Source organism: Acipenser ruthenus, chromosome 9 (genome assembly GCF_902713425.1).
Source record: "Acipenser ruthenus chromosome 9, fAciRut3.2 maternal haplotype, whole genome shotgun sequence".
Classification (NCBI taxonomy): Eukaryota; Metazoa; Chordata; class Actinopteri; order Acipenseriformes; family Acipenseridae; genus Acipenser; species Acipenser ruthenus.
Genome location: NC_081197.1, coordinates 56,432,190 through 56,444,250, shown reverse-complemented (window position 1 = coordinate 56,444,250; position 12,061 = coordinate 56,432,190).

The window sequence follows — 12,061 nt, the reverse complement described above, 5'->3', positions numbered from 1 at the left end:
TGGATTAATGTCCAATCAGGGAAAGATGGTCCGAATGGCCTCCTCTAGTTTGTAAACTTCCTTATGTTCTTATGTTGCAACTGCCAACTTCATATCCATTGTAACATGAGCTGGATTTGAAGAAATCTATCCCACAAACATTTTATTAGATTTTATTTGATACTGCATGGCTTACATTCACAATATCCTACTTACTAACTTCTACTCAACAACAAGCTTTATGCACAGGATCTGATGCGCAGCAATGCCTTTTTTAAACCAAGTCACACAATGCTGTATAAAACCATCTGTCGATTGTAAAAGGATTATGCAAATCCACTCACATTGGGTGGATTATTTTGCATAATCCACTATTTTAAAGTCACAGATCCATTTTATTCCACATGACTGGAAATGTTGACAGTGAAAGCCATTGCTACTAAAAATAATTTGATTAAAAAAACTGCTCTGGGAGCTTATTATAATGTAAGATTTCATTATTATTTATTTTTGTAAGGTCTAATACTTATTCAGTGATAAGTAAATCCTAGAGCATATGTACACTTTAGAAGCATGTTGTCAACAATTAATTATAAAGACGCAATCAAGATAATGTTTAGGGATTGTTGAGGTATTTTTTCTAATCTTAACTATAAAGGCAGCAATTTTTTTCTGTAGCATAACCCTTTCTTAATATCAGACAACCTTTTTTTAAACAGCACAACAAGATCTAGACTAATGTACAAACACAAACAAGCTACTGCATTCAAAGGAGATGCTGTGATTCAGGGGAATGGTTTAATTGTGTGCATCTCCTGGGTCTGTGGACAGATAAGTAATGATTAATGGCTGTAGCATTCTTACAGACCATCTACATGCAGTGCACGCAGTACTAGACACAGAATACTAAGGAGAGTAGGGACTCTCAAGACTAACATCCCCAAGTCCAGATGGCCTCTACCCAAGAGCATCTGAATAAATGAGGGAGCTTATTTGCAAAGGACTGGCAGAGATTCATGGCAGGTCTATATGAAATGTGAAACAGCTCTGTTTCTAAAACTGATAGCTGCTTCCTAGTTTTTGATTTCCTGTTTGAATCTATATGTTACACTGTACTAGAGTTTGATGAATACAAATATGACATAATACATCTGGACTTTCAAAAGACGTTTCAAACTGTGAGACATGAAAAAGATGCTAAACTGGACTGGACTGGGAATCCAAGGCAGTGCATGCATGTGGTAACACAACTGGTTAAAACACAGAAAGCAGAAAGCACTAGCAAGGGCTGGGGGATGACCTTGGCTTGGGGTGATGTACGGAGTGGGGTACCACAGAGATCAGTGTTGGTACACCTGCTTATTCTCATTTACATAAATGACTTAGACCATGGGATAATCATCAAGCTCATAAGATCTGGACGACGCTAAGCTAGGGGGTGTAGCCAGCACACACAGCGATAATCATCAAGCTCATAAGATCTGGACGACGCTAAGCTAGGGGGTGTAGCCGGCACACACAGCTGCTTTGGAAATCCAAGGGGATTCAGACCACATAGGGAATTGGGCACAGACACGGCATATGAAAATCAATGTCAACAAATGTAAAGTACTGCATGCTGGCCACAAAAATGCAGGATATGATTCCAAGTGGTTGGTACCGAACAAGTACATGCTGCCTACAAAAAAGACCTTGGAGATGTATGGGACTCGTCACTGTCAGCATCCAGGCAATTTGGGGAGGCAGTAAAAAAGAATGCTTGGTTATATAATCAGAAGTGTGGCGCATAAATCATGCAAAGGTGAGACTACACTTGGAAGACTGTCTTCAGTTTCGGTCGCTACATATTTGGTCTCCAACTAGACTTCCCAGGACTCAAGGATATTGAGGTTGAGGGAACTGGACTTATTAAGCCTTGAAAATAGAACATATAACAGAGTCTTGATTAAAGTTTTGAAAATCCTGCAAAGTTAACAAAATGAACCCCAGACACTATTAACAGCACAGAAACCAGCACCAGGGAGAATACATCTGAAAGTTGAATGGAGAGATTCAGTGTTGGAGGCAGTTTTTTAACACACAGTTGCCAAGGCAACTGATTTATTGGGACCCTTCAATAGAGAATTGGATGCCTTCCTGGGATCAATGATCTAACAGGTAAAGCATCAATGGGGCACATTTTGGTCTTTTGTTCCTATTAGAGATGACCCTTAAATTTGCATCCCAATGATAGAGATTGCACAGAAAACCATTATGTCCTGATGGGTTTAACTCTCTTTCTTTAGGAGAGGAGTGTCATTTTCTACAATGCTAGTCCATTGATTTACACTAACACAAGCTTCATTAAAAAGAATGGAAGACTAGCTATTTATATCTTATCACACATTTTTGTTTTATAGACTCCCGAGGCTCAAGCTGCCTAAGTGTCCATAACAAGATGCAAAGTCCTTATGCTAGTATTTTATAATGGAGACAAACCCATCAGTTATTATAAATAGCATCTTCCAATTATGAGGCTGGACAAGCATGTTCATTTTTGTAAACCTTAAGTCACAAGCTTTTAAAATCGCTATAAACCAGTTTATTATTGGTAATTAATCTTAGGTCTTTTTGGCATCTCAAGGGTAACCTTACTTTAGTACAAACTGAAGATTCAGTCTGTGTGATACAGAGCTGGAGTGTAAATCAGTATGCTGTCAGACAGCAGGGTGAAGGGAAGGGAAACCGGCTTCTGAAAAGGACACTACATACCTCTTTCAAACTAGGAATTGCAGGTTGTCTCAGTTAATGAAACTAATTTCTTTCTGTTTGTCTTCAAAATATTGTCTGACTGCTGATTGGAAATGATCTAGAATCCATACAAATTCTAAAACGTCAATGTAAAAATCTATTTTGGAGAAATGCAAACTTTGTGAAATGCACTATGTGACAATGTAATAAATATTAATGAACCCTAACATTAAATCAGTTAAAAATCATTTTTCAAATGCTAGCGCAATGACAGAAGAGGTCCTTTTGCATGCTTATTGCTGCTCCATATCCAGTTCTCCACCTCTGGCACTGTGTATTCTTTCTGGGGGCTGGTCACACTTGACACCACTTTCTTTTTTTGTCCGTCTCCACTTTTGTTCCACAGGGGACCCGGGCTAGTAAAGACAAGGCAGTGCAATTCAACAGCAGGGAAGGTGTCTTAATTCTTAATGGGTAGGAGTAGGTGTCCTATGGGGATAAACATGACCATTAAATACCTCTTAAATGGTGCTAAACAAGCAGTAATCTCTTCTATTATGATGTCGTTTGTGCACCTCGAATACCCTTTTAAACAAATATGATAGAGTTTGTAAAAAACATAATTCTAGACATTTTAAAGGTTCATCTTTATACAGTATGTGTGAAATCTCCATCTTCATTAATAGTGTGACAATTCACAAAGTGTTTCTGGTACCCTTTTCAAACCATTCCATTACATTAAACTAAGTTAGCTAGGCCCCCACTTCCTATGCATTAAGCATAGCTTATTACCATATAGAAAATCCCAGAATAACAATATCCATATATGTAAGGCATATCTAGGGCAGATCATTATCAAATCCCATTAGAAAAGTGCTGCCAAATACAATGGCACACTAATGAAGATATGTTTGGTTCTGGGTTGCGTTATTAGAGTGCAAGACTTGTGTATATATAGTAATAGGCATTTAAAGATTCAACCCTACTTACTGCATCCAATCATATTTTGAACTGAAAATTCTTGACTTTCAGATCCCCACAATAAGCCTTGCCACAAGGGTATGCTCTTGTTATCTTCATTTTGACACGAAAGTGAATTGTTCTCTTGAAATTAGTTTTTCAATCACATCACCCAAAAACCAAGTCAAAGATTTAGACAGCTTAGATTAACATAAATTACCATTATAAGGCTGCTCTGCAATGACTATCATCAGAACATTCCATGGTACCTGATGGGGTCTTCAATTATTATTTTTTTCATAACAAGGCCCAGTTATTCACTGGAGGTTTTCTTTTTGTGTGCTCTTACTAAACAATGGAAAAAAAAATACAATGACATGCCCTTGTCATGCCCTCTAGTTTTCCAGAGACCACAGCTATTCCTTTTTTGGCACTAGATGTGGTTAGTTCAGCTCTTTTACAGAAAGCCAAGATGTTTTAAGTTTATAGGTCATGGACTTCTATTACTTACATACTGCATTGCTTAAATACAGAAGAGGGTGCTTTTTAAGGAGGTGCATGTTTTACCAGTTTAACATCACATTATCTGTATTTTGTATAATATTTTACTGCTGTTTTTGCTTAGATCATTATTTACCTGGCTTACTAACTCCAGTAAGTCTAATAAGTCTATTAACCTGATTGTCAAATGACTGGACCTCTAACTGGTACTAATCAAACATGTATGTTACATTTTAAATGACTGTATGTGTGCAAAAGGGCGTGGGAGTCCGCTGACATAGTCACAGAGACACGGTGTCTGTACAGTGTAATCTGGCCATTGTAAATGATGCAATGACAGAGGTAATCAGAGACTGTCAGTAAAAACAAGTTCCATTTATAACATAAAAAATGAAGAACTGCCTTTTTGTATTCTAGAAATGATATTAGAAATAAAATGCATTCATTATATAAAATAAAATAAAACACAGTGTCAAAATAAGTTCTATGAACTTGCACGGATTTGTGAACCTCTTTGATCAGGCATCAGTCTTCCACTTGGCAAAAAAGTAGATTATTGAAACTAGGCTCCACATCTATACTCAGAAATGCCAAAGGCATCAAGCAAAAAGCTCAGATATTCTTGAGGATCACAGATGAGAATGTTAAATACATGCCCCGTGAGCCCTTCCCTCTTAAAAGCACAATTATAATAAAAGGGGCTTCTCTGATTACAGCTGTATACAATGTTAAATACAGACAGAAGTGACTTTATGGGTTGCTATCTGATAACATTAATATTAATAAAGGGCAGCAGTGTGGAGTAGTGGTTAGGGCTCTGGGCTCTTGACTGGAGGGTCATGGGTTCAATCCCAGGTGGGGGGGCACTGCTGCTGTACCCTTGAGCAAGGTACTTTACCTAGATTGCTCCAGTAAAAACTCAACTGTATAAATGGGTAAGTGTATGTATAATAATAATAATAATAATAATGTGATATCTGTATAATGTGAAAAAATGTATAATGTGATATCTTGTAACAATTGTAAGTCGTCCTGGATAAGGGCGTCTGCTAAGAAATAAATAATAACAATAAATGATGCATTTCACATGGAGAAATGCATTGTGATTTTACATCATCCCTCAAACTTTATTTTTTGGTTCAGATGGCTTTTTCCTGTTGTTTGTTTTACTGTCCCCATTCATTCGTATGATAATTGCAATCATCCTCAGGGGTTGTTATTGCTATTCTGTGTTAAGGTGCTTTGGCTGCGCATGCCTAATGTAGGCTAGATCAACCATAGTGTCTTTATACTTAGCCAATTGTTTCAACCAATCAGAGTGCTGCATTGTTATTCTTTCCTGAGTTTCACAGCACCTACACTGAAAACGGCAATCAAATTGCATGACGGTTTCCCTTTCTAAAAATAGTCTACAACAACAATACAAGCTACAAATAAACCTATTTGAAATACAGACTTAAACTAGGGAAAAAACTAGCTCACAAATCGGTTATGCTGGCTCCATTTCTAATCATTTTATTCTCACAATCACTGCAACTAATCATTACTCATTCCACTTTTTTATGTACACGTGACAAAACAGGCAAAAAACAAACAAAAAAAAACATAAATAACTATAATAATATAAGGAATAAACTCTCGTGGCAAGTTAAATGAGGCCGAGGGTGGAGGATCCATGTCACCAGAAGCCTGAGATACAATTCCAGGCTTTTTATTGCACACTTTGGTGTACTGTATTTGTTATAATTAGTTGTGAATAGCTTGAAACGTAACACATATGACCATTTCCCTTCCCTTGTTTTTAATGCTTTTGTTTTGCCACTAAACTTTCTTGTGTTATGTGAAGTCTGTTTGGTTACCGTAGTAAATTGAACTTTCATATCTGTGTCGCGTTAAATACCTGTCTTTGCTTCCCAGTATACGGTAATGTTGTCGAATTGCTTTACTGGTATTTGCAGAATTTTCCTGTTTTCTCCATTTTCTTCCAGTTATGCTTTTGTAAATGTACATCACTCAACGTGTTTTTTTTTTCTTGTGGTAGCATTTTCCTGAATTTCAACGAACACTTCTCTGTTTTCATCCGTAACATTTTGAAATCTGGTCGTCATTTTCATGAAACTGCCAGTGTGTGTGCTGTGGTAAAGTCTGTTCAGTTAAGATGCCCACTCGTATTATGATACGGGAGGGCGTGGGTTACCGTGGATATTGTCGCTGCTTTGGCGTTGCTAGGTACGAGACGTCTTCGCTTTCGGGAGACTTGCAAATATGAGCCGATGCAGCTTCTGTTTCTACCCATTTGTCATTGGTGCAAACAGTTCAAAAGTGATGCCTTTAGTGGTATATTCAATGACTGCCAGGTTATTTATTTATTTATTTATTTATTTATTTATTGATTTATTTATTTCAATAGGCGCAGTGATACAATAGTGCCACGGGTCTAGTGATTTACCCAACAGTTACTACAACGCTTTTACCTTGCTCAATCCTGGAAGAGCAATAGAATTAATATCATGCAGTAGTACTGTACTAACATTCAACGCATTTGCCAGAAACAGACGGTTTGGTGCTTTTATGATTTTTTCCCCCCTCTGACATTCTGGATCATCGCAAGAGAGATTTTTGCTCTTTTTGAAGGCTTCAACCAAACGTATCTGCTTCCGTTTGCTTATTACTACCACTAAAGAAACAGTGCGATTATATTCTTCCCCCCAAATGAAAGCGGATACGGCTGTGCCGAAACGCTTTGGGGGTAACTGTCCTTTAAATGTTACGCAATTTAAATGTACTTAAATAAAGTTTGAAGTTTTTAACAAATCCACTCGTGATTAATGTATGAAGAAGTCTTTTGATGGAGGACTGAATCCCTATATAAGTGAGACTTATTGATAAGACGTGTAAAATTGTGAACATTAGGACTACTATTAGCTTAAAATGCCTGTTTCATTTCAACCGATCGCACAAGATACATGCGAGAACACACTTAGGAATATGACATTTTGCAAACCAAAGGTACGCACAGTGCGTAATGTGCGTATGTTTGCAGGCACCAGTGCCTTACACAATTCTCCTATGCTTTACTACTCTGCTTTTACTGTGGTATACCCCAACACATCTATAAAATAAATACATGAACAAACAATGTTTACATTTGTTTAATGCATTTTGCTCTGATCGTCTCTGTGATTTATATTTCACACGTACTCCCTATTCCCCACTCTCTCTAAATACAACAGTACATCACCGACTGAGTACAGCACACAATATTTCAATATTCCATTTCACCTTGATATGGCAGGTGTATTGAAACTCTACACACCTTTAATGGTTCATTTGGAGAGCTGCTGCTGGCAATTAATTACTTAGCTGCTGTACTGTATGTTGAATGCTGCCTGAAGAATATTGTTTTCTGCAATCAGTATTTAACCTGAGTTGCTTTGGTGCATGGAAAGTGTTATATATACATTACCCTCCAATTTACATTGGGACTACACTGACTGGCCAACAGACTGGGGAAAATGAAATGTGTTATCTACCTTGCTTTAGCAGATTATACACAGTGCTTGTAGGTGATACTTTCTAATACTTTCATTGCACTGTTGCAACAGACAATCGAGAATCGGAGCACGTATGAAAATGTCAATAATTTAGATAGCACAGGTAAAAACAATTATTTTCATGCTTATTTATTTTTTCTTGTACTTCTGACCTTAACCTTTGACCACATTTATGTTGACTGACGTTGATCAAAAACTCAAATCGTTTCAATGAAATTTCTGTCAGTTTTAATCAATATGAGGTGTTTTTTAAATGTTAATGAATGCGGCTAAAAGAACAGAAACGTCAATGTTAAAATCTACTTGCCAAAAATGAAGACGCAGATGAATAAACTCCAGATCATTTTCTCGATATTATATCCACGTGTCAGTATTATGTAAAACAGCAGAAATGTGTCGTAACATTAAACATATCACAGCAAAGAGTGGTCACATTTCCATGGGGATTTCATCATCTGACAGTAGTTCAAGTAAATTAAACTGCAGATTTAACTTAAAGGACACTTCTTTTGGATGAATACGGCTTTGAATAGGAGCAATTGTCATGCTGTTTCAGTCTATCTATACAGAACTCACACTATATAAGTGCGAAATAAGGAAATATATCTTGCAGTAGGTACAAGCCGGGTTCATACACTTCTGATCTGACATCATTCATCTCAGACAAAGCTGGATCTCAAAAACCAAACCATTCTCAGTTTAGGGGCGAAGAAAAATAATTGGGCTTCACTTCAGTTCTGTCAAAATATGTTAACTCGACAGTACTTGCATGCTTAAGTTGTACCTTCTTTCCTTTGTCTTCCACAACAAAATCCCTATGGTCACGGGCACATTCTTCTGGGGTTTTTGTGTGTAGGCATTTTTGTACATTTCGCCACAATTTTGTTTTAAATCCTCCTAATCTTAACTGTAATACATCTTTAAATACTGCTAACAAGCCTCTATCCTGATTGTAATCTCGTATTAAATCTCGCGAGCGGAGTCTCCAGTAGAAATGTAGGAATTTGCTGTCATTCAGTAGTTGGGGCGGTCTTAAAGTATTCAGAACGAATCAATGGTAGATACAAGTCAGGAAGGTGGGACATTGCCCAACAGCACTGGAAAATGTATTATTATTTTTGTAGTATGTTTTATTTTTTTAGAACATAAGAACATAAGAACATAAGAACGTTTACAAACGAGAGGAGGCCATTCAGCCCATCTTGCTCGTTTGGTTGTTAGTAGCTTATTGATCCCAGAATCTCATCAAGCAGCTTCTTGAAGGATCCCAGGGTGTCAGCTTCAACAACATTACTGGGGAGTTGGTTCCAGACCCTCACAATTCTCTGTGTAAAAAAGTGCCTCCTATTTCTGTTCTGAATGCCCCTTTATCTAATCTCCATTTATGACCCCTGGTCCTTTTTTCTTTTTTCAAGTCAAAGAAGTCCCCCGGGTCGACACTGTCTATACCTTTTAGGATTTTGAATGTTTGAATCAGATCGCCGCGTAGTCTTCTTTGTTCAAGACTGAATAGATTAAATTTTTTAGCCTGTCTGCATACGACATGCCTTTTAAACCTGGGATAATTCTGGTTGCTCTTCTTTGCACTCTTTCTACAGCAGCAATATCCTTTTTGTAACGAGGTGACCAGAACTGAACACAATGTTCTAGGTGAGGTCTTACTAATGCATTGTAGAGTTTTAACATTACTTCCCTTGATTTAAATTCAACACTTCTCACAATATTTTAATGTGAATAGGGTAAAGTCAATGTGAATCTCTGTTTTAGAGCAGGTGCAGTGACTTTTTATTGTGCTGATTAACAACTGACATCATGAAGATGCTGCAAAATGATCTGTCGATCTTGGGCAGGTGTTGTAACTCTTGGTCTCCCAGTTCGTGGCCTGTCATTTACAGAGTGTGTCTGGTTATACCGCCTCGCCAGGTTTGAAATTGCTGGCTGTGAGCTCCCAAGACGGCGAGCCACAGTACGCTGCCCTAGTCCAGTCTCCAACATGCCGATTGCACGAAGGCGCTGCTCTCGATAGACGTGGCATATTGTTTTCTTTTCTGTGATTTTTTTAATTGCTTTTATTCAAGCTTGTAATTCAACAGCTGAAATCACTCCATATCCAGTGTCCAATCAACTGTCTCACTAATTAGGTGATTAAATGCACATGCTTCAGTCATAGTCACTCAAGTGTGTCATGGTCAAGGATGAATGATCAAGTGATTAAAAAGAAACCAAAAACATTTTGTCAGTGTCTATCATTTATATATCTTATTTTGTTTCCCAAAAATAAATATGTTGTAATAGTGATAAGTTTCTTTTGATGGTCGTTATATGACTTTTTTATTTTCAAAATACAATATAAGAATCCAATGACAACTCCAAGCACTTCCAAATCATTCAACTGTCTTTTTTAAAAAAAAAGGAATAAATACCCATCAGCTGAATACAAATCTGAGACAGCACAGGACTGATATCTGAGCTCTCAGACTGCTGCTTTAGCTGTCAGCAGAAAACACATTTGTTTCATAATATACAGTAGTTATTTGAATATGCCTCTTACACACACCCTCATTATTATTATTATTATTATTATTATTATTATTATTATTATTATTATTATTATTATTATTATTATTATTATGCTCAATAATATCTGCCTTGATGTATTGATCCACTTTACTTTTGCTAAAAGAAAATGAACAAAATAATGTCAACATGCAAAAATACAAGCTTCTTAAACTACCATTCTCTGGGACTGGTGCTATTATTATTATTATCATTATTTATTTCTTAGCAGACGCCCTTATCCAGGGCGACTTACAATCGTAAGCAAATACATTTCAAGTGTTACAATACAAGTAATATAATAAGAGCAAGAAATACAATAACTTTTGTTCAAGCAAAGTACAAGTGTGACAAACCACAATTCAATAATACAGCAGATAATAGTGATAGTTACATCAGGATATGATTAAACAGTGATAGTTACATCAGGATATGATTAAATACAAAGTACTACAGGTTAAACACTTGGCAGATTACAGTATTCTGAAGTACAGGATTAAATGCAGTAAAATAGGGGGCAGATAAGAGCAAAATAAAGCACATTTACATGAGGGGTGATAGTCTCCCAGGATACAAACAGAGGAGTTCTACAGGTGCTGTTTGAAGAGGTGAGTCTTAAGGAGGCGCTGGAATGTGGTCAGGGACTGGGCAGTCCTGACATCTGTAGGAAGGTCATTCCACCACTGCGGAGCAAGGGTGGAGAAGGAGCGGGCTCTGGAGGCAGGGGAGCGTAGCGGAGGTAGAGCTAGTCTTCTAGTGCAGGCGGAGCGGAGAGGTCGAGTGGGGGTGTAGGGAGAGATGAGGGTCTGGAGGTAGCTGGGTGCAGTCTGGTCAAGGCATCTGTAGGCTAGTACAAGAGTCTTGAACTGGATGCGAGCGGTGATCGGGAGCCAGTGGAGCGAGCGGAGTAGTGGAGTAGCGTGGGCGACGCGAGGCAGAGAGAACACCAGGCGGGCAGCAGAGTTCTATAGTGAAATGAAGCTTCAGAAAAAAAAAATATGTATGCTATTGACAGCCCTTAAACTTTAAAGCTGCCTTTTTTTTCACAGCAATGCTGAAAAACAAACCACACAGTGCCCATGAGTCAGTTTTGGAGCCCTTACAAGATATCACTTTAGAGTGGTAATTACTTTTATCCAGAGTCACGTATCTTTCTCAAATTGATATATGAAATAGGTAGCCAAAGTTGGCAAGAGATAAAAAAAAAAAACTGCTAACATTATTATGTGTCTAAAAGTAAAATAAAATAAATAACCTATGTTAATAACTCTGCAGCTATGGCCAAAGGTTTTGCATCACCCAATAGAATTGGCAAATTTTGTTTCTTAAAGTTATATGAAACCTGCTGAATAATGTTACTTTAACATATTGAATTACACACCACTTTGTAGATTTCCATATACTGAACTCAATTATGTTATGAATTCAATTATGAACTCAATTAGATCTCAGTTATGTTCATATACAGTATTTATATATATATATATATATATATATATATATATATATATATATATATTGTAACACAGTGGGGATGGGATTGGAGTCATCCCTGCAGTAAAATGTGTGGTTTTGTTTAAATGTTATTGTTTGTTTGATGGTTTTGTTAATTGTTTTATTGTTTAATTTGATTATTGTTTAATTGTTAGTTATTCCCTGCACCTGGAAACAATTGTAAATTAGGACCAGGTGCAGGGTATTTAAGAGAAACAGTTAGTTTGCTCAGGACTGCTGAGAAGAAGGAGGCAGAAAGTGGTACTCTGCGTCCTGGCAGTCGGGAG